This window comes from Lepus europaeus, chromosome 11 (genome assembly GCF_033115175.1).
Source record: "Lepus europaeus isolate LE1 chromosome 11, mLepTim1.pri, whole genome shotgun sequence".
Classification (NCBI taxonomy): Eukaryota; Metazoa; Chordata; class Mammalia; order Lagomorpha; family Leporidae; genus Lepus; species Lepus europaeus.
This window is the reverse complement of record NC_084837.1, coordinates 15,844,856-15,867,952: the sequence shown is the minus strand read 5'-3', so window position 1 is coordinate 15,867,952 and position 23,097 is coordinate 15,844,856. Positions and strand designations below refer to the sequence as shown.

Genomic DNA, 23,097 nt, shown 5'->3' with positions numbered 1-23,097 from the left:
GCAAAGTCATATGGATAAATAAATTCCTCTACACACTGAATAACTCATGGTATACGGGTTAACAGCACAGATTCTGAGTATGAACCCACTTTTAGCTGTAGAATCTAGAACAAGTTATATAAACTTTTGTGCCTCAGTTTCCCCATTTGTAAAGAAGAGATAATAACTATATCTTATTTGACAAGGTTGCTTTGATAGTCATGCAGGGTATACATATGTGGTACTTAATAAAGTGTTTGGCACATAAGTGGTTCTATCTACATTATGTGGCCCAGTAGATCTTACAGTGGAATCAGATTGCCTGAGATTATGCCCTACTTCCATTATTTTATAATTTTGTGACTTTGAGCAAATTATATAAACTTTCTAAATATGTAAAGAGTTTGAGCAATATGTAACTCAGTGTCTACCACAGTGCATGGTGCTGTTGTGGTGGTGGTTGGCTGAGCAGCCCATCCTGGAGCCTTTGTACAGTCACTTAGGCACATTTGCCGCAGAACCCTGGAATTATTCAGTAGTTATGCTAATAGCTATCAATCGAACAAATCAGGTGCCATCTACTAAAATGGGATTTTGAGATGATAGAACCAGGTATGTGTGACAAAAAGGAAGCAAAACTGATCTGTATGGATCTGCATAGTCTCTCTGAAGCTGTTTGGTACAAATCTGGGTATTCTCTATGTTTGGAGGCTTCTGAAGTCTATGAGCAACTTTGCTAAAGCAATTATGAACATCTCAGTTCAACTTCAAAAACTGAAGCAAAATGCAAGCTCCATGTTACTGGTGAGAAAGTTAACCAATTTCCAGAATAGGCAGATGTTCAATTCCTTATATTCAAGTTAGCTGCCTCCATGAGAGTGATGTCTGCAGTATACCAGAATCACATGAACCTCTGTAAGTAGGCCACATTCTTGTTGCCTAAAAGAATTTCGTTAGAGACAATAAATAAAGTGGAAATGTAATCCAAATACAGAATAACATTCCTTTCCCAAGGCAGCATTCTCTGAAGTACAGGCTATGTACAACCTCAGATTACTTTGTTATTTAAGGTCAACTAAGCTCCACAAGCTTGAGTGAAACTCAATTTAAAACATGAGCATAGCCTCGCAAGAATACAGAGATACTGACAAACTGAGGATGTTAACTGACACTTCAATGACAATGAAGCTATCATTCAGGTTACATTTCAGCAATGTGAATTCTGCTAGAGATTTTAAGGACGTTCCTAAAAGTCCACCTTCAGATAACAAGAGAAATGGGTCTTAGTCAGAATAATATTACTTGGCAATAACAACTAGCAATCTGTTAGTGGGTGCCCAGGCTAAGGCTACTAATTGACAAACACAAGGCCCATCAGAACTAGATTTTACTTTCACAATCTGAAGATAAAATATCAGAACCTTCCATTCAGTCATTGGCACAAATGATGTCCAGAATTCTTGAAGCAATGAGACTTGCCAAATACAGCATGCATCCCTAAAGAAAACAAAGAAGTGACATCATACATAGGACCAGGAGATACAAAAACTCAATGTCAATGAAGGCCAGTCAGGTAACACAAATAATGGAATTGCTGAGATACAGGAAATGACAGCAATACACAACAATGAGAAAAGACTGTGGTAAATGAGGACTGATCAAGCTGTTCAAAGAGAGTAGCTATTTCTCAGCTTATGCGAGTTTCAAAATACATGTTTGGTAGATCATTCCACTGCAAAATCTTAGAAAAAATATTCAATCTAGTGGCAACAATAGAGCAGACAGCAGGATCCAGATAGCAGTTAATATATAAATACTATCTAGCAGCAAAGGGAACTAGAAACTCTGGAATAAATGGTCAGTTTGCATTTTAGGCAGGAAATAGACAAAATAAGCCCAGAATATCTTCTTATAACAGAATGTAAATAATTTATTAAAGGCAGGCAGGAGGGAAAGTAGGGTGGGAAGAATCACTGTGTTCCTAAATTTGTATACATGAAATGCATGAAGTTTATATACTGTAAATAAAAGATTTCTGGTTAAATATATATATGTGTGTCCAATCATCCAGCCTCTTAAAAAAAGGCTATTAAAGGTGTCTCAAAAGGACTTAGGAAAAATTTAAGTATCTTCCCACCATCTAAAGATAAGGTTCAGTAAGAATAAGTGTAATGAATTGAAATACATCAAATGTGTACCTCTTGCCCTTTGAAAGATACTTTAGAAATGTATTGGACATATTTGTAAATAATGAGGTGGCTCCCTAGCATCCTTCAACCTAGTAAATAAGAAGGGAAAATCAAGCATTTACCTAGCTTATCTTCTACAAATTGTACCTAGAGGTGTTCAGACCATCAGATATTTGGTAAGAACTTTATAAAAGCATTATAACCCATACTACTATCAAACATGCTTCCTTCATGTAAAAGGCTATATTCTAGATAAGAATTTTGAACTTTTATGAACTAGCTTCTTTTTTTTTTTTTTTTTTTTTTTTTTTTCCATTTAGAAACACATTTATTTGGAACTTACGGGAGCTTGGTCACAGCTGCAGCTACTGTTCCCTTTACACGCTGTCCCTTTTGTCATGATAGTTATTACACAGGGATGACAATTCTTCCCAGTTCCTGAACTAGCTTCTTTTAAAAATGACTTATAAGGGCCAGCGTTGTGGTATAGCAGATTAAACTGCTGCCTGCAATGCCAGTATCTCATATGAGTGCTGGTTCAAGTACTGGATACTCCACTTTCAATCCAGCTCCCTGCTAATGCACTTGGGAAATGAACTGAGTGCTTGGGCTCCTGCTACTCACAAGGGAGATTCAGATGGAGTTCCAGGCTCTTTGCTTTGACCTGGCTCAGACCCAGCCATTGCAGCCATCTGGAGTCTGAACCAGCAGATGATGATCTCTCTCTTCCTCAATGTCTCACTCTGTGTAACCCTGCCTTTCAAATAAATAAATCATTTAAAAAGTGAGTTTCAAAAAGACCCTTTCTTTATTTATTTGAGAGGCACAGTTACAGAGAGAGAGGTCTTCCATCTGTTGGTTCACTCCCCAAATGGCCGCAACTGCTGGAGCTGAGCCGATCCAAAGTCAGGAGCCAAGAGCCAGGAGCTTCTTCTAGGTCTCCCATGTGGGTGCAGGGGCCCTAGTACTTGGGCCATCTTCCACTGCTTTCCCAAGCCATTAGCAGGGAGCTGGATCAGAAGTGGAGCAGCTGGGACTAGAACCAGAGCCCACAATGGATACCAGCACCACAGGCTGAGGCTTAACCTACTATGCCACAGTACTGGCCCCCAAAAAGACCCTTTCTCAACAGAGGAAGCAGGAATTCTTTGGTTTAAGGCTCAAAGAATTGATCAGTTAAGAAGCTAGGGGTCCATGCCTACCAGAAATGTATTAGGATTTGGAAGCAATAAATGAAGTAAAAATAAACATGTTATTTCAATATTTTTAATTTCTTTAAAAGATAATGTCATTTGAAGCAGTAAGATTATTCATTTATTTTAGAACAATGTTTAGCATATAGATATGTTAATGACAGAAATATATGAAGGATAGGAAGGAAAAACAGGAAATACTGTTATACGATAATGAATAATGTGAAATGGAATAGTGTTATTTGAAGGAGACAAATGAAATTCATATTAAATGCTCAATTAAACCAAAATAGTCAAAAGAAAACAGAAACAAAAAGAAAATGCAATTAACAGAAAACAGTTAATAGATATATCCTCCAAATATCTCAATAATCACTTTAAACATGAATGGGATGGGGCTGGCATTGTGGCATAGTGGATAAAGTCACCACCTGCTATACTGGCATCCCATATGGGCACCAGTTTGTGTCCTGGCTGGTGTACTTCCAGCCCAGCTCCCTGCTGACAGCCTGAGAAAGGGAGCAGAATATGGTCCAAATGTTTGGTCCCTGTACCCACGTAGGAGTCCCAAATGAAGCTCCTGGCTCCTGGCTTCTGCTGGCTCAGTCTCAGCCATTGTGACCATTTGGGAAGTGAATAAATGAATGGACAATCTCTGTGTCTCTCCCTCTCCCTCTCCCTCACTCTCTCTGTAACTCTGACTTTCAAATAAATAAATGGCTAAGTTGAAAGAGATAATCAAAGTGAGTGTAACAATAAAAAACCAGCACCAACTGAAAGCCATCTATAAGAAAATCACTTTAAATATAAAGACTCTGAGTAGCTAAAAGTAAACAGAAGGCAAAACTACAGAGACTGTATGAAGATTAGTAGCTGTCACAGGTTCTGGAGGAGAGAGGAATGAATGGGTGGAACAGAGATTTGGGGAGCAATGAAAGTGTTGTGTATGAGACTGTAACAGGAGGTAGAAGTCATTAAAATGTAGTAACACCTAGACTGTACAACACAAAGAATGAACTATAATGCAAACCATGGTTAATAAAATGTATCAATATTAGATTATCAATTACAACAAGTAAATCATTCTAATGCAAGATATCAGTAATAAGAAAATTGTATGTAGGGGGAGAAAAATATATGGGAATTGTGTATTATCAATTTTTTCATAAAACTAAAATTGCTCCAAAATACACCATTTATTAACTTAAACATATATATCATCAAATAAGATTTTGAGTAACAATATTCTCTATAATTTTAATTTAGATAACCTAAATGCATGACAGAAAAATAGTAAATAAATTCTGATATATTCATATAATAGAATATTATACAATGGAACCCAATATATCAGTGGAACAGTATTGGCATAGAACACCACTTGTAGTGAAAGAATTGAAAAAGCAGAGAGAATCTTATACACTTATTTCATTCTGAGCATTTTCCTATGCCAGTAATAAGGTATGAGGGTATGTTAAAAAGTGTGTGGAAAGGGGCCAGTGTTGTGGTGTAGCAGGTAAAGCCACCGCCTGTGATGCTGGCATTCTATATGGGCGCCAGTTCAAGTACTGGCTGCTCTCCTTTTGATCCAGCTCCCTGCTAATGTGCCTGGGAAAGCAGCGGAGGATGGCCCAAGTGCTTGGGCCCCTTGCCCAAGCTCCTGGCTCCTGGCTATGGCCTGGCCCAATCCCGGCTGTTTGTGGCCATTTGAAGAGTAAACCAGCAGATGGAAGATCTCTCTCTGTGTGTTTCTCTCTGTGTGTAACTCTTTCAAATAAATGAATAAATCTTTAAAAAAATTGTGGAAAATAGAATTAAAAGTTCCTTTTTATACACTTTTTTTAAAATCCATGAATACATAGTGGATCAAAATACGGCTTTGCAAAATCTAATGAAGAAAGGGGAGGGAGGAAGGAGAATGGGGGACTAGGGAGTGAGGGAAGTGTGGTTGTCTTCTTGGAACTGTACCCATGGAATGCATAAAATTTGTTCTATTTATATTAATACAAAAAGAAAAATACACATAGAGAACATATGTTTTCCAAGAAGAAAAAAATGTAAGAACCTAAGTATATAATGTCAAAATACATGAATGAAAAAAAATTATAGAAATGGAAGGAGAAATAGACAAATTCACTATTATGACTGAATTTAATACTTTTCCCATCCACATCACTAATTGACAGATCAAGCAGGCAGAAAATCAATAAGGATATAAATGACCTGGACAGCATTCTAAATCAGCTGGATCTAATTGACAATTATAGAATACTCCATCTAACAACAGGCAAATGTTCTTCTCAAGTCTCATGGGATATTCATCAAGTGATGCCACGCAATGAACCACAACGAATATGTTAACACGTTTACAAGATCAGAAATAACACAAACCCTATTCACAGATTACAATGGAATTAAACTGGAAACCAATAACTGAAAGGCATCCAGGAAATCACCAAATATTTCAAAACTAAACAACGTATTTTACAATAACCCATGACTCACAGAAGAAATCTTAAGAGAAATATAAAAGTAATTTCAATACAATGAAAGCAAGATACAACTTGTCAACATCTGTTATCTACTGTTAAACAGAGCTAAGAGGAATCCTGACAGCATTAAGCAGATATATTAGAAAAGATAGCTGGGGCAGGCACTGTGGCATGGCAGGTAAAGCTGCTACCTGCTGTACCAGCATCCCATGTGGGCACCGATTCGGGTCCCAGTTTCTCCACTTCCAATCCAGCTCTTTGCTATGGCCTGGAAAAGGAGAAGATGGCTGGAGTCCTTGGACCCCTGCACATGAATTGGGGGCTGGGAGGAAGCTCCTGGCTCCTGGCTTCGGATTGGCACAGCTCCAGCCATTGTGGCCAATTGGGGAGTGAACCAGAGGATGGAAGACCTCTCTCTCTCTCTCTCTCTCTCTCTGCCTCTCCTCCCTCTGTATAACACTTTCAAATAAATAAATAAATAAATCTTAAAAAAAGAGAAAAGATCGCTGAGTTTCTACTTAGGAAACTAGAAAAAGAAGAGAAAATCAGATATAAAACAAACATATAAAAGAAGATAATAAAAATTAGAGTAGAAATCAATAAAAATCAAAACAGGAAAACAATAAAGAAAAATCAGCATAGCCAAAAGAAGGTTCTTTGAAAAGATCAATATAATTAAAGAAGTTCTAGCCAGGTTAATCATGAAAAAATGGAAAAGATACAAATTACTAATATCAGAAATAAAAGAGGAGTCATCAATACTGATCCATAATCATTAAAATAGTAATAATATGTAAAACTTTGTGCACACAAATTTTATACCCTTGATGAAACGAATGAAGTTCTTTAAATACATAAACTACCAAAACTTACTCAATGGGAAATAGACAATCTGAATAGCCCATGTTTATTAAAGAAATTAAGTGATAATTAAATACCATTCACAAAGAAAACAACAAGCCCAGATAATTTCACTGACAAATTCCACCAAACATCTATGGAAGTAATAACACCACTACTTTACAAATTCTTCCAAAAAATGGAAGTGGAGAGAACATTTCCAATTCATTTTATGAGGAAACATTATTCTAACATGAAAACCAGATAAAGATCCTGCAAGAAAATTAGAAATCTATATTTTTCATAAATATGGATGACAAATTCATTAAAATGTTAATAAATTGAATACATAAATGCCATCATAACCAAGTAATGTTTATTCTCAAAATATAAGTCTGGTTCAACATTCATAAAGCAATCAACATAAATGACCATGTTAACCAACAAAGTAAGATAAACCACATGATTATATCCATTAATGCAGAAGCAGCCTTTGGGAATATTGAACATCTATTCATGACAAAAATTTAAAAACACTAGGAACAGAAGAGGACATTCTTAACATAATACAAGGAATATTCTCAACGTAACTAATTGTAACAGGCTAAAATGTATTCCCCTAAGGTTGAAAACAAAGCAAGGATATGATTTCTCACCACTTCTCTTCAACATGTTGCTGGGGGTCCTAGTTAGTACAGTAGGATAAGAAAAGGGAATGAGTAACACAGGTGGGAGAGGAAAAAATATAACTGTTTTTATTCACCTAAGACATAATCATTTTTTATGTAGAAAACTCAAATGGGGCCAGCACTGCGGCACAGCTGGTTAATGCCCTGGCCTGAAGCACCAGCAGCCCATATGGGTGCCGGTTCTAGTCCCAGGTGCTCCTCTTTTAGTCTAGCTCTCTGTTATGGCCTGGGGAAGCAGTAGAAGATGGCCCAAGTCTTTAGGCCCCTGCACTCACATGGGAGACCAGGAAAAAGCTCTTGACTCCTGGCTTCGAATCGGCGCAGCTCCGGGTGTTGTGGAAAACTGGGGAGTGAACCATCAGATGGAAGACCTCTCTCTCTTTCTCTCTGCCTTTCCTCTCTCTGTGTAACTCTGACTTTTAGATAAATAAATAAATCTTTAAAAAAAAGGGAAAAAAAAGAAAACTCCCACATTTACAGAAACTACAAAAATACTCCTGGAACTAGGAAGCAAATACACCAAGGTTGCAAGCATAAAACCAATATAGAAAAGTCACTTTCTTATATGCAAGCAATGAACAATTGGAATTTGAATTATATATAGATATAGGCATAGATGTAGATGAACGCAAAAATATAGATACATAGATATGAGATCATGTATGAGTTAGTTTATACATCATGTTTTCTTGACTTTCAGCTAAGGGAATCTAAAAGCCATGAAACCCAGGAGCAATGAGCACACCTTACATTCGAGTCTTGGTTTCTAACACTATCCTCCAATAAAAGGAGCCATGATCCTTGGGAAAATGGTTAGGCAGAGAATATACTGGATGATTCTGGAGCTACTTGTCATACCAGAAGGTAAAGAAGAGCAAAAAATAAAGAAAAAGAAAAAATAACTCACAAGGGGGCATGACAACTAAATGTTATGTGGTATGCTGAATGGATACCTGAACAGGAAAATCACAGAATAAAGTACTGCCTGTATTATAAAATAAATACAAAGGGTAGATTTGACTTAATAATTTATGAATATTGGCTCAAGACTTGTGACAAATGTAAAATAGTAACGTAAAATATTAACAGTAAGGATATTGAGTATTGGGTATACAGGACTTCACCATATTCACTTTGTTTAATACTCTATTTAATTCTGCTGGAGTTTTGGCAGTTGATACTTTTCAAAGGATTGGTTCATTTCTTCAAGTTGTTGAATTTATGAGCATAAAGTCTTTCAGGGTTCCCTTGTTATCTTTAAACAGTTGTGGATGTATAAATGATGAGTTCTATAATCTTTTTTTCTATGCTTGTCAGTCCTGTGAAAGCCTCATCAATTTTATTAATTCTTTGAAGAACCAAGCTTTCGTTTCATTGATTTTCTCTGTTGTTTTCTATTTTCAATTGCACTAGTTTCTGTCCACATATTTAATAGTCTTCCTTTTGCCTGCTTTGGGTTTATTTTTATTTTCTCAAGGTTAGATTATAGATTTGAAATATTTGCTTATTTCTTTTCCTTTCTTTTTTTAAGCTCAGAGCCTATATTTTTAAAATATATTAGAGATTCCATTATATGATATGAAATATTTTTTTTCTGTTCCTGGTTTGTTTCATTTGGCATAATGTCCACCAAGTTTATCCATGTTGCAGCAAGTGTCAGGATCACCTCATCTCTTAGGGCTGGGCAACATTCCAATGCATAAATACAACACAGTGCCAATATACATTCACCCACCATTCATTAGTCCAGCCACTTTGCTTATGAGTATATTTAGCTATTGTGAATAGTGTTACAATGAACATGGGGATGGAGATATCTCTATGAGAGGGTGATTTCATTTCCTTTGGGAATATACCACGAAGAGAGAGTGCTGAGTCATATGATAGTCTATTTTTAATATCTTTACAAACTAAAATTTGGCTATTACTGAATCATGCTTATGATTGTGAAGAGTCTCTGGAGGGCAACAGTACTTTGCCACTTTGAATTAGCCCATCCTTGCTCATACCTCTGATGGAGTTCATTGCCATGGGCAAAAAATTAGAAATGTGATATCACATAGAAATAAAATTACTGAAATCATCACTTTGAGGCTGAAAAAACAGCTGAGTATCCCACAAACAAGAGCTAACCAGAGCTATTTTTTATGTGATGCCACATTTCATTAGGAGCAGGTTTTTTTCTTCTCCAAAGATCATAAGGCAAGGAACATTTTATTTTCTGTGCCCTCTCTACAGGGGTATGGTATAGTGAAATACATCACCTTGGCAATTTCCAAATGTTGAGCAGCACAGTTCCATAGGGTTCTGGCTGAGCTAGCCTTGTGTTCATTAACACAAGTGCTTATTTATTTTCCCACTAACCATTAAACAAAGTCCTCTCTGTGGGAAACTTATGTTCAAAGAGCATGTTAAAGGCAGTCATTTAAAAGGCAAATAATTCTATATTTGAAGGCATATATAAGAGCAAGAAGAAAACTGTGGGTGGATATACACCAAGCTATTGATATAGGTCACCTCAGGTGGGCAGGACAGAACCAGGGACAGAAACAGGAGTTAACTATTCCTAATACACCCTTGTACTATGTGCTTGTTACAATGGGTGTGTAAAATTGTTTGCAATTTCAAAAAAGAAAGATTTAAAGGGTCCCTAGCCCTTTTGCTTGTATATTCTCTATGCTCTCTGCTGCCTACACTTTGGAGTTTATAAATGTGGCCTCGTTGCTTCTTATTCTCTTCCAACGCAGGCCCATCCCTGTATGGTCTGGGCACCTGCAGGCCTGGGTGCCTGGGTGGTTCTGAGTGGACCCTTCTATGAGGAAGCCCAGACCCTAGGGTCCAGATGCTTGTTACCTTAACTATGTGTGAATGGCGGTCTTCAACTTGAGACTTTGACTGTAAAGGACTTAGTTTGTAAACATTAAAATAAGTAAAAGTGACTACGCTAACGCTTGAAGAAAAGCGTAGGCAGCCCCTGGAAATGAGCTGGCAGTACAGGGCAAATGTGTATAGACTGATGGGATGTGTCTGAGAAAAGGTGAGGCCTGCAGTGGGCCTGGGACCTGCTGAGCATCACTGAGTGTGTTTCTACATGACTGAGATGACACAGCACACACAAATCGCTATTAAATCTTCTCAATTCATTGATCAGTGAGAAACTTTAGGAATATGACTATGATCTCATAATTCACAAATCTGAATGCTTGGCAAACCAAGGTTTTCACTTTTTTAAAGGATAATAATAAAAAATAATGACAAGAAATATTAGCCAGAAATTGTGCTATGTCATTTTTATCAGTGGCAGTTTTATTTGTTTTTCCTAAGATTATCAATATTTGAGGCAGGCTTAATTTTTAATAGAGGTAGTGCTCTTCTGAGTACTACCGAGGGAAAAGTACAAAAATTCATGTGAAGATATGGAAAATCACACATACTACATTTAATGAGTATTAAAATGTTATTATCTATTAGTACTTTTATTAAAAGAATTAAGATAATCAATTAATATAGTAAAAATTCTATAATTCAACATAGCATCATATTCCTGAACCACATGGTATGGAAAGTAACTCATTTGTGGTTGCATGAACATAGGATAATCTTCGCCAAATTCATTCTCATAAATTCAAATTGACTTCATAGACTTTAACTAACAATGTACCCTACCACGGTCACCATGTAAAATCTTGCAGAAAGCCAAAGCACAATGATCGTTACAAGCATGGTTTAACAAAAATTCATCATCACCATCATCATCATTAATCCAGGGCATTTAACTGAACTTCCTTGAGAAGACTATGCCTCCAAATGATTTCTACAGCCTAGTTTGACTTTCAGCCTTCTTCACTGTAAGCGCTGATTATCCCTCAAACTCTCTAACGTGGGGCATTTGTATTTTACTCTTTCTAATACGTATGCCTTCTGTTTCTTAGTCTTGCTATTTACATTGGTTAGAACTTACAGTACCATGCTGAACAATGCAGTGAAGACAAATTACCTTGCTTTTTCCATATCTTCAGTTATTCACCATTAAGTATGAAGTGAGCTGTAGGTTTGTTTGTATTCTACAGTTCTGAATCAGATTAAAGTTTTCCTCTATTCTTACTTTACTGAAAGTTTCTGCCATAAATATGTATTAGATTTCATCAATTACAGTTTCTGCATCAAATGGTATGCAATTTTTTACCATGATATGATGGAATATATTGATTGATTTTTAAAGTAGAGCTAGCCTTCTATTTCTGGAATACATCCCATTCATAAGAAAGAAACTGGTCTGTAACTTTTTCTTACTATCTAGCTTTGGTAACAGGAGATATTAGTTTCAAAAAGGTATTGGGGAGTATTTATTCCTTTCCTATTTTCTGGAAGAGACTGTGCAAATGCTAATTCGCCCTTAATTTCTTGATGAAATTCTCGTTAAGCAATATGAGACTTAAGATTTCTTTTGAGGGAAATTTTTAATTGAATTTACTAATTCAATCACTTAATAGTTATAAGAATATTCAGGTTTTCTATTCCATTTTCTTTGGTAAATTGTGGATTTTAATGAATGTGCCCAATAATCTCATTTTACAATGGTGCAAAATTTGTGAGTTTAAAGTTGAGTGTGGTACTTCCTTATCCTTTGAGTGGCTGTGGAGTATATAGAATTATACCTCACTTCATTTCTGATATTGGTGATTGGTGACATTTTATGGTTCCCCCATCATATTTCTCTTTTCTCTGTTTCTCTTTTCTTATAGTTCTCAGGGTTCTTGGACAGTGTGTAGGATCACTTGTTTTATTTACAGCATTCTTAGTATATTATCTGCACAGTTTTCATTACAATATGAAGATAAATGTTAAGGGTTGAATTGTGTCCTCTCCAAAATTTACATGTTGTCAAAGTCTCCTAATGTCATTGTATTGGAGTCTATCTCTCCTTTTAGGCCTATTATTAGTGTTTGCTTTAAATATTTCAGTGCTTAGATGTTGAGTACATATATATTTACAACTGGTATTTCTTCTTGCTGAATTAAACATTTTATCTTTATATAGTGATTTTATTTATCTCTTTCTATGGCTTTTGATTTAAAAACTGTTTTCTCTGATATTACTACTACTGCTTTCTTTTTGGTTCCATTTTCATGGGATATCTTATTCCACTCTTCCGCTTTCATTCTATGCATGTTCACAGAGGTGATGTGAGCTCGTTACAAACAGCATATAGTAGTGTAGTTTTGTTGTTATTGTTTAAACCCAATTGTTCCAGGTCTTTTGATCAGAAAACTTAATTGTATTTAGTTTATTGATATGCAAGACCTAATTACTGCCATGTTGATATTGTTGTCTTTATTTTTTTTTTTTTGGTAGTTCCTTTGCTTTTTTAAAGATTTATTTTATTGATTTGAAAGACAGAGTTACAGAGAGAGGTAGAGACAGTGAAAGTGGTCTTCTATCTTCTGGTTCATTCCCCAGATGGCTGCAACAGCCAGAGCTGTACCGATCCAAAGCCAGGAGCCAGCAGCTTCTTCCAGGTCTCCCATGTGGGAGCAGGGGCCCAAGGAATTGGGCCATCTTCTACTGCTTTCCCAGGCCATAGCAGAGAGCTGGACTGGAAGAGGAGCAGCCAGGACTAGAACCAGTGCCCATATGGGATGCCTGTGCTTCAGGCCAGGGCTTTAACCTGCTGCGCCATAGCGCCAGCCTCTGTTTCTTCCCTTTCATTTCCCTGTCTTATAATCTTCCTTTGCAGGTAAGTGATTTTCTCCGAGATGTGTTTTGTGTGTCTTTTAGAGACTGGCTTATGGCATTAAGCATAATGGTCTCCAATTGCATCCATTTTGTTGTGGAAGACAGGATTTCATTCTTTTTACAGCTGAATAGTTTTCCATCATGCCTATATGCCACAACTTCTTTATCCAGTCATCCGTTGATGGACATATTCTTATAAATTCTTGGCTCGGGTGTGAATCAGCAACACTTTTAGAGTATGAAATATGATGCTATGCATCAAAATTTAAAGTATGTATTATCTTTGACTCAGCAATACCAAGAACATAGAAATGGTTTCACACGTTTGCAAAGACACATGTTTACTACAACAGTGGGAGGGCAATAATTTGGAAACAGCACAAATTCCCAGAGATATTGGAATCATCAAGTAAATTATGGCAATTCTGATCAACATAATGATATGCAGCCATTCAAAAAGATAATACAGCCTTTGGAATAATTCATCTACCCATACTACAAATAATTATTCAATGTTTGCTTTGATCCAGGCATTTACTGAACACTGAGAACAGAGTTGAACAGACAGCCTTCCTGCTGTGGGGAATTGATATATCATAAGATGGAAGGAGCAAGGTTTCTATAATATAAACACATAATTTGCCAAATGCTAATGAATTGTTTCATAAAAGATGTGCATGGTATGGAAACGAATCATCAGGGAGTAATAGTAGAAATCTACAAGTCAGAGAAGTTTCAGATAAGATGTTATTGGAGCAGAGAACTGAATGAATTGGAGAAAGTACCTTGCAGGGAGAAAGAAGAATTGCTTACCATTAAATTAAAAGGTGTATATTTATATAGGTATGGGAAAATGATTTTTAGAAAAAGGTTGGAGGAAATCACATCAAAGGGTTCCAGAGATCTCTCTGAGGCCTTCAGATTTTACTTGTCCTTCCTGTACTTAGCCTAGGCCTTCTTTAGGGACCTTGAAAAGGGTACATTCCTATGTGCTCTGTACATTCTTTCTGCATGGAAAGAGAGAGAACTTCCCACTTCTTAACCTAGCACCACAGCCACCATTCCGCACCTGTAAAAGTGTCACCTCTTCAGGAAGACCCCTGACATTCTGGACTGGGTCACAGTCCTGCACACTCCCAATTCTTCGTACTTCAGGGCAGTGCTTATTATTTTCACAAAATCATCATGCATACAACTGGTTACTGACGGTCTTTCTCTTCCATCACAGTGTAAGTTCCTGGAAGGCACAGGGTCAGTCTGTTTTGCTCAAAACTGCATCCCCAAGGCCAAGTGCACATCTTTATTCATATGAGGTGCTTGGCCAAACTCGTTCTGGGGTCAAGGTCATGGACAAAAGGATTAATACCAACCGGAAAATAATAAAATGTTGTTTCTGACTTAAAAAATTATTTTTAAATTACAGCAATTTGACAATGATTTTAAAGTTAGGAAAAGAAACAAAACAGTTTTAGAAACTAATTAAAAACTCAGCATTTGCATTCCATTCTTCCCCACACCTTGCATTTTTGAAATTCCATTTCACATCTTTCTATATTGCCTATCTCTTGACAGGGTAAATGAATTATTATTTTAAAGTTTTGGGAGATTTGAAAGATTTAGGAAAAAATATGGAACACTCATGAATTTGCATGTAATCTATGTGCAGGGACCACACTGGTCTTCTCAGTGTCATTCCAGTTTTGGTGATGTGTGCTGTTGAACAGAGAATCAAAATGTATGTGTTGAGGTATTCATGCCCAGACCTTAGTGTGAGGCACATTGTGGAGAGAATCTTTATTTTATATTAAAATGAGGCCATTAGGCTGGGTCCTAATCCAATATAACTGGTATCTTTAAAAGAGGAAAATGTGGAAATGGATTCACAGGGAAGGAAAAAAATGGAGACACAGGAGAAGCAGCCATGCAGAAACCAAGGAAAGAAGAGCCCTAGAGGAAACCAACCTCGCTCATCTTGGACCTCCGGCCCCCAGCACTATGAGAGAATAAATTTTTGTTGCTTCAGGTATACAGTCTGTGACATTTTATTAAGCAACTCTAGCACACTAATGCAGTAACTTATCACAATCTACTGACATAAACAGGGTTTTACCATTTTGAATGAAATGTGGGAAACTTACTTCTATTTAGTCCTTTGGCTTTTCTCACTTTAAAAATACAATTTGGGACAGCATTGTGGCAAGCAGGTAAAGCCACCACCTGCCAACACTGGCATTTCCTGCGGAGATTGGTTTGAGTCCTTGCTGCCCCACTTCTGGTCCAGCTCCCTTCTAATGGCCTGAGAAAAGCAACAGAAGACAGCCCTAGTGTTTGGGCCCCTGCTGCACATGTGGGAGACCTAGAAGAAGCTCCTGCCTCCTGGCTTCAGCCTGGCCCAGTACTGGCCATTGCAGCCATCTGAAGAGTGAACCAGCATATAAAAGATCTTTGTCTCTCCCACTATCTTTGTAACTCTTTCAATTAAATAACCAAATCTTAAAAAGATTAGAATTAAAATCTAAAAAGTAAAAATGTATAATTAATCATTTCCTCTTCATACTACATTTTTTTTGCCATATAAGTGTAACATTCACCTTGATGTTGGCATCTATTTTCTTCTTCAATTCAAGTTATCATTTTCCTGTTTCATTGTATGATGGGTTAGTCTGGATGATATCCCTGGCGTCTGCGGCATCATATTATGGGACTGTGGCTAACTCATATTTGTCAGAAAGTCCCTAGGCAAGTGGCCTTCTTCTTTCACCTTCCTCTTCCTATGTTTGTTTGTTTTCTTCCATCCAAAGCAGTTAGCCTAAGAAGAAGGACCTGCGAGCAAAGAAGCTGCTCCACCTTGCCTGGAACCAGCAGTCTTTGCAATATTTTAAAACATTTTGTCTAGTACAATCAGAGTTTTTATCTTTCTGGAATAATTTCTTTTGTAATTTCTAAAATAGAAATTTAAATGCCACATGTGAATTCTATAAGAATTTCTAATTTATTTGAACGAGGAAAGACTTGGCTCATCTCATCAGATGTGGAAGACTTTCAGCACTAAATCCTGAAAGTACATTTAAGGAAGATTCAAATTATTTCAAAATAACCTCATAACAATTTCTTTAAATCTCTTGTTGAAAAACTAACAAAGTAATTTCTCTTTCTGGTATCCAAATCTGGTTGAATAAAAATGGGAACATATTTTCAGAATCAGACCCTTTAAGATTAGCATTCAGTATTTAAAAAAAATCTGGATCATCTCTCCTTGTGTTCTCAGAGAATATTCACAAAAATTCAGAATACTAAAATTGTGATGGCTCCAAGACACTCAAGCCTAACCTATGTCTATGTTAGTCAGGACTTCATTGCTATTACTCCTCTTTCTTTTTTTCTTCCTTCCTTCCTTCCTTCCTTCCTTCCTTCCTTCCTTCCTTCCTTCTTTCTTTCTTTCTTTCTTTCTTTCTTTCTTTCTTTCTTCCTCTCTTTCTTTCTTTTCATGTCTTCTTACTACATCTCTGATAAAAAAAAGAACAGAGTGTTAAGGAAAGGTTTTTTTTTTTTATCAATAGTGGCAACAGATTTGGAATATTATCATTATGCACTTATTACCTAGGGTAGTTTTTCTCAAGGCCTTTATACTACTGACATTTTGGGCCAGATAATTCCTTGGGACAGGGGGACTTTGCTGTGCATTGTTCAGTAGCAAACCAGGGCAATGCTTCCTGTAGACACAACAATAAAAACATTTCCAGACATTGCCAAAAATTATTTCTGTGGGAAAGGAACAGGGAGATGACAGAATTCCTCCAGTTAAATATCTCTGCTCCAGGGTAAACGGAAAATTGTGAGAAGATTATAATTACAGCTGGCGCCCTAAGAGGAAGATTCAGGGAGAGGGTAGCAGAAGGAAGCAGAGAAAGAGAAAGAAAGAAGACAAAAAGAGACAGAGAGAAGGAGAGAAAGCGGAGGACAAAACAAACTGAAAATTAATCAATTTTAATGCCCGCAGAAAAAATTGTAAATGTGGTCCATTGTGTCTACAGGGAAGACAGAGTTTCTTCCTAACCCTTTTCACACCTTAATTTGTGAGTTTGTTCCAGGTAAATATACCTTTCTTCCTAAGCTCTATGTACCCAAGGCTCACCCTAAACTACACTCTTGCCTCAAAACATTTATCCCACTCACCTAGGTCTTCTCTATGCAGTTCCCTCTGCATTTACATTTTGTATGTGCCAGATGGTAGATTAGAGTCTCCAAGAACCTGCCTGCTGGAACCCAAACTCTGGTAGAAAACACTGACATAGGTGACACATCGCATGTGTTTCACAAATGTTTCAATACAGAGATGGACACAGCACTAAAACAGCAAACACAAAAAGAATTAGACGAGACCTAAACTTGACCCTATTCCGACAGTTGAAATCTACTGATCGTTTACAAGGTGGTTTCAGACTTTAATATGCTTAGTCATAAAGAGGTCCTAGTGTCTCATTGTTAAGTAGGTAAGTAGACATTAGCCTATGAATGTAAGAGGGGTGAAAGAAAATGGGAATAAAATGGGAAGTTTCAAAGAAAATGAGAATTTTTATGGGTGGAATGAAGGAAAGTGTAGAAGCAAACCTGACAGGCAAATATCCAAAGTATTGTTCTTGTTCAAATCCTTGTTAGGTGGCTCCTAGTCCTCTTCCTGGGGACAACTTAGGAGAATATCCCCAGCCTGCACCCAGGCGGTGTGTCCCATAACACTGTGCTGATAAATTTCTGGGAGGACTGTTGGGAATTCCACACCCAGAAAACCTCCCATCCAGCAATTTTCCAGAAGAAGGAGAAGGGGAGGAGAAATGGTCAAATCCATAAAAATCAAATCATGCTCAAATCCATAAAAATCCAGTCTGAATGCAGACACTGGGCTCTGAGTCCTTGACTGAGCTGTCTACCTGGTCAATTCTACTCTCTTCATTATCAGTCTAAAGCAGACTGGGCCCTCAGTTCTTTCCTGAAACACCAATCTGGTCTGTCAGGTGTATTTCTCTTCATTACACTTCACCATCTAGCTTACCATGACTCTGTCTCACATCTGAATTCTTTCTTGCACAGACAAGAACCTCTAACCAGCCATCTCCAGTAACATAGCCATTATTCATCCCTCCCAGGAAAAATTCAAATAAAGTACATTCACAGAGTTCCTGATAATTAGGGGGAAAAAACCTTATTCTGAATTCAGGCCTTATCTAGAGATTCCTGTCTTAAAATAATTTTAGCCCAAAAGCCCAAACATGTAAGAACTGTGGGCACAAAGGTGAGTAATCAGCCCATCTTCTATCTACTGAAAGAGCTGATGTTTTTCTAATCTCCAAAATCCAGCAGATCACAATGACTCATCTGGTTTACCAGATGTCTGAGAACACATCTTACCCCTTCCCCAGACCAGATACCCTTGAAGGGCTCAGACATTCTCTGATCAACTTCCATATTCTTGGCAATGCTAAGCCCAGGACCTCTACACAGTTGTGCTCAACAAATATCTGCCAAATTGAAGGACAAACACGAAGGGGAAAATGCAGGGAAACCAGAGCCCTGATTTGTGTGATAGCACCCACTGTGAATCTGTGGAAGAACAATTTGTCATGATTTAGAATGAGGTGATTGTTGATCCTTTGCTGGGAACTCTATGTGATGAATTGGAGCATTTCTGAATGCAAGAATTTACAGCCTGCCAGGATGCCCATATGGTGGCTGTTTATCAGCTGTGATAATCCAGGTCAAGCTGAACTGCTGGAAATTGAAGAGCTCTCGTGGGTGTGTAGGATGGGAAGGTGGGCCCTTGGGAAACCCTGCAGCCAGCAGGACAGAGTCTCAGAAGGCACGGAAGGAATGATGCATCCAGGTCTGAACACTGGGCTTGGTGTGAAAGAGGAGGGCAGAAAAGGCAGAGCCAGGAGGAACGTGTGTCCTTTCTGTCTGGCAGCCCTGGTGGCAGAAGGCAGAGGTGTGTGCAGATGGCAGGGGTCACTGTCTCTCCTTGTGAGCAGGCCCTGGAGGTTCCACTGGGAGGAGGCTAAATTTCCAAACATTCACCGAGAGAAGACAACATCCTGAGGGGAAAAACCTAAATTTAGAGATAGAAAGCAGATGATCCTTATCTCCTCTCTCCCTATGGTAGCACCATTCTCTGCTAGAAAGTGATGGGCACCAACATGGTTATGAGAATTATGGGCAGGCTGTACAGATTATTCAATTCTGTGACACAATCACATGTGATTGCAGAAGGAAGGGATGTCACTGGCAGATAATGACACACTCCAGTGCATCATCAGTTAAAGTAGAGACAGAAACCACCCAAAGGAAGTCACTGTAAATGAGAAAGCTTGGATTTTCCACATCCTCGGCAAGAAAGTGTGCAGTAAAGACAGCTGAGGCTGACCTTCCAGGTGTGAATCAAGGGTGCAGTCTTGCTTCCCAGATCTCTCATCTGTCATTATAGAAGAATATGTGTGGGGCCGGCGCTATGGCACAGTGGGTAAAACCGCCACCTGCAATGCCGGCATCTGATATGGGCACCAGTTTGTGTCCCGGCTGCTCCACTTCTAATTTAGTTCTCTGCTATGGTCTGAAAAAGCAGTAGAGGATGGCCCAGGTCCTTGGCCCCTGTACCCACGTGGGAGACTCTGAAGAAGCTCCTGATTCCTGGCTTCAGATAGGCATAGCTCCAGCCATTGCAGCCAACTGGGGAGTGAACCAGCAGATGGAAGACCTCTCTCTCTCTTTCTCTCTCTCTCTCTCTGCTTCTCCTTCTGTCTCTGTGTAACTCTGACTTTCAAATAAATAAATAAATCTTTAAAAAAAGAATGTGTCTATAGGTCAATGTGTGTTTCTGAGTGTGTGTGTGTGTATATATATATATATATATATATATATATAAACCAGGTACTTCAAAAATGTCATGGAAAAAATGGATTAAAAGATAAATTTATGGAGCTGGTGCTGTGGTGCAGGGGGTTAAAGCCCTGGCCTGAAGCACAGGCATCCCATATGAGCACTGGTTCTAGTCCTGGCTGCTCTTCTTCCTATCCAGCTCTCTGCTATGGCCTGGGAAAGCAGTAGAAGATGGCCCAAGGTCTTGGGCCCTGGCACCCACATGGGAGACCCAGAAGAAGCTCCTGGCTCCTGACTTCAGATTGGTGCAGCTCCAGCCATTGCAGCCATCTGGGAAGTGAACCAGCGGATGCAAGACCTCTCTCTCTGTCTCTACCTATCTCTGTAGCTCTTTCAAATAAATAAAATAAATCTTTAAAAAAAAGATAAATTTATTTTGGCTAAAAATTTTTGAATGCCATGCATAATTTTCTTTTTATAATACCCACTGTTCATGTACTTTTTAAAGATTACATATACATATACATATGGAATCTTTAAAAATAAAAGTATATATATATGCATATACTCACATGTATATACCAATTATTATACTACCATGAAGTTAGGTAAAAATCCATGTACATTAGCCAAAACCATCATATTAGTGCCTACATTCAACAGAGTTGCTGAAACCAAAGATACTATTGACATAAGGGTAAAAATATAGGTTAAACCAAAACCCTTGTGCAATTTGTTACTGAAATGCTCTTTATTTCACGGGCAATGGGAGATACTTATGTGTCAGATAACCCAGTACTGTTTGTTTGCAGGATCCCTGCCTCTCAGAGGGTGGAGAGTATCCCGGGTCATACACAGAGTCATCAACTCTGACAAAATGTAGTGTAGTGAAAAATAAATTAATTACACAGGTACTTATGATATGCTTTGTTTAAAAAGCAAACTGGAAAATGCCATTTTAGGTAAAAACTCTGTGTGTGTGTTCATAATGTATATTCAAAATATACATTATGAACAATGAGTTTTCAAAAATTTCATGGAAACTTATGGGTACCTAAAATTTTTTTTTGCAGCCAAATAAACTTTTCTTTTAATTCCATTCTTTTTTTCCTTTATTTTTAAAAATTTATCTATATTTTAAAGTGAGTTACAGAGAGGGAGAGACAGAGAGAGAGATCTCCCTCCTGCTGATTCACTCCCCCAGATGACTGCAACTGCCAGGACTGGGCCAAGCCAAAGCTAGGAGCCAGGAGCTTCATCTGGGTCTCCAATGTAGGTGACAGGGCCCCAAACACTTGGGCCATCTCCTGTTGCTTTACCTAGGCACACTTGGGCCATTTCCCACTGCTTTACCTAGGCCGAATTGGAAGTGGAATGGCTAGGATGTGAACTGATGTCCATATGGGATGCTGACATTTCAGGAGGCAGCTTTGCCCTTTATGTCACAATGCTGGCCCCCTTTTAATTTCATTTTCCTTTTTTAAAGATTTATTTATTTACTTGAAAGTCAGAGTTACAGAGGGAAGGAAAGACAGAGAAAGAAATATCTTCCATCACCTGGTTTACTCCTCCAAGAGGGCACAATGGCCAGGGCAGAGTCAGGCTGAAGCCAGGAGCCTGGAGCTTTGTTGTTGTTGTTGTTGTTTTGTGTGTGTGTGTGTGTGTGTGTTTTTAAAGATTATTTATTTATTTGAGAGGCAGAGTTACAGAGAGAAGGCGAGACAGAGAGAAAGGTCTTCCATCCTCTGGTTCACTCCCTAATTTTCCACAACTGCCATTGGTGGGTTGATCCAAAGCCAGGAGCCAAGAGCTTCTTCTGGGCCTCCCATTTGGGTACAGGGGCCAGTGCACTTGGGCCATCTTCCACTGCTTTCCAGGGCCAAAAGCAGAGAGCTGGATGGGAAAAGGAGCCGCCAGGACACAATCTAGTGTCCATATGGGATGCCAGCACCACAGGCAGAGGCTTAGCTCACTATGCCACAGTGCCAGACAGAGCCAGGAGCTTTGTGCAGATCTCCCACATGGGTGACAGGGGCACAAGCACCTGAGCCATCTTCCACTGTTTTTCCCAGGCCATTAGCAGAGAGCTGAATTGGAAGTGGAGCACACAGGACATGCACCAATGCCCATTTGGGATGCCAGCATTGCAGCCATGACATTAGTGGCTATACCACAATGTTGGCCCCTTTATTTCATGTTCTACAAACTTTCTGGAGTCCTCTCATACTAAAATGTAAATGGTGACATTTAGAATTCCTTTCTGGTTTCCTAAGCTTTTTTCTATATTTTCACATTTCAACAATAAACATCTATTGCTCTGTGATCAGGAAAATATCTTCATTATACAGCTTTAAGAAGAACTTATTAGTATAAGCACAAGGGGACATAACGTTTCTCAGGTCCAAATCCATCAAAATGAGAAGATTCTCCCTGCTCACTGCATAAGCACTTCCCTCTACTCATGCTTTCTGTGTTCCCAGGAACCCAGGTAATCCAATCCCACCAGTATGGCCACACTGCAAACACATTAAAATGGATCATCTGTTCTCTTTGGTTGAGAATAGGAGATCCTGCTTTCTTTTTTTTTTTTTTTTTTGACTTTTATTTAATGAATATAAATTTCCAGTATACAGCTTATAGATTACAATGGCTTCCCCTTCCCATAAATTCCCTCCTACCCGCAACCCTCCCCTCTCCCGCTCCCTCTCCCCTTCCATTCACATCAAGATTCATTTTCAATTCTATTTATATACAGAAGATCAATTTAGTATAAAATACTTCAACAGTTTGCACCCACATAGAAACACAAAGTGAAACATACTGTTTGAGTACTAGTTATAGCATTAAATCAAAATGTACAGTACATCAAGGACAGAGATCCCACATCAGGAGCAAGCGCACAGTGGCTCCTGTTGTTGACACAACAAATTGACACTCTAGTTTATGGCGCCAGTAATTGCAACTAAGAGGGCAGACTTTTCAAGAACACAGTTGGTTCTGGGAAAAGTTTGAGTCTGGTTGCCCTCACTTGGAATCCCATGCTATAATCCCCCTCCCACCAAATGCTTTAGCCCTGCTCTCAAGCCCTCTGAGTGCTGGTTTCCAAAGCAGT

The 23,097-nt window shown here is 38.3% G+C and overlaps 1 protein-coding gene and 1 non-coding gene across 2 annotated transcripts in view; both read right to left on the bottom strand.

Moving 5' to 3' along the window:
• GABRG3 (gamma-aminobutyric acid type A receptor subunit gamma3) overlaps positions 1-23,097 on the bottom strand; it is a 651,067-nt gene that overhangs the window by 488,423 nt on the left and 139,547 nt on the right. The window lies entirely within an intron of this gene.
• LOC133770668 (U6 spliceosomal RNA) lies at positions 14,740-14,841 on the bottom strand. Its single transcript, XR_009867372.1, has one exon. It is a non-coding gene; the product is annotated as a U6 spliceosomal RNA (small nuclear RNA).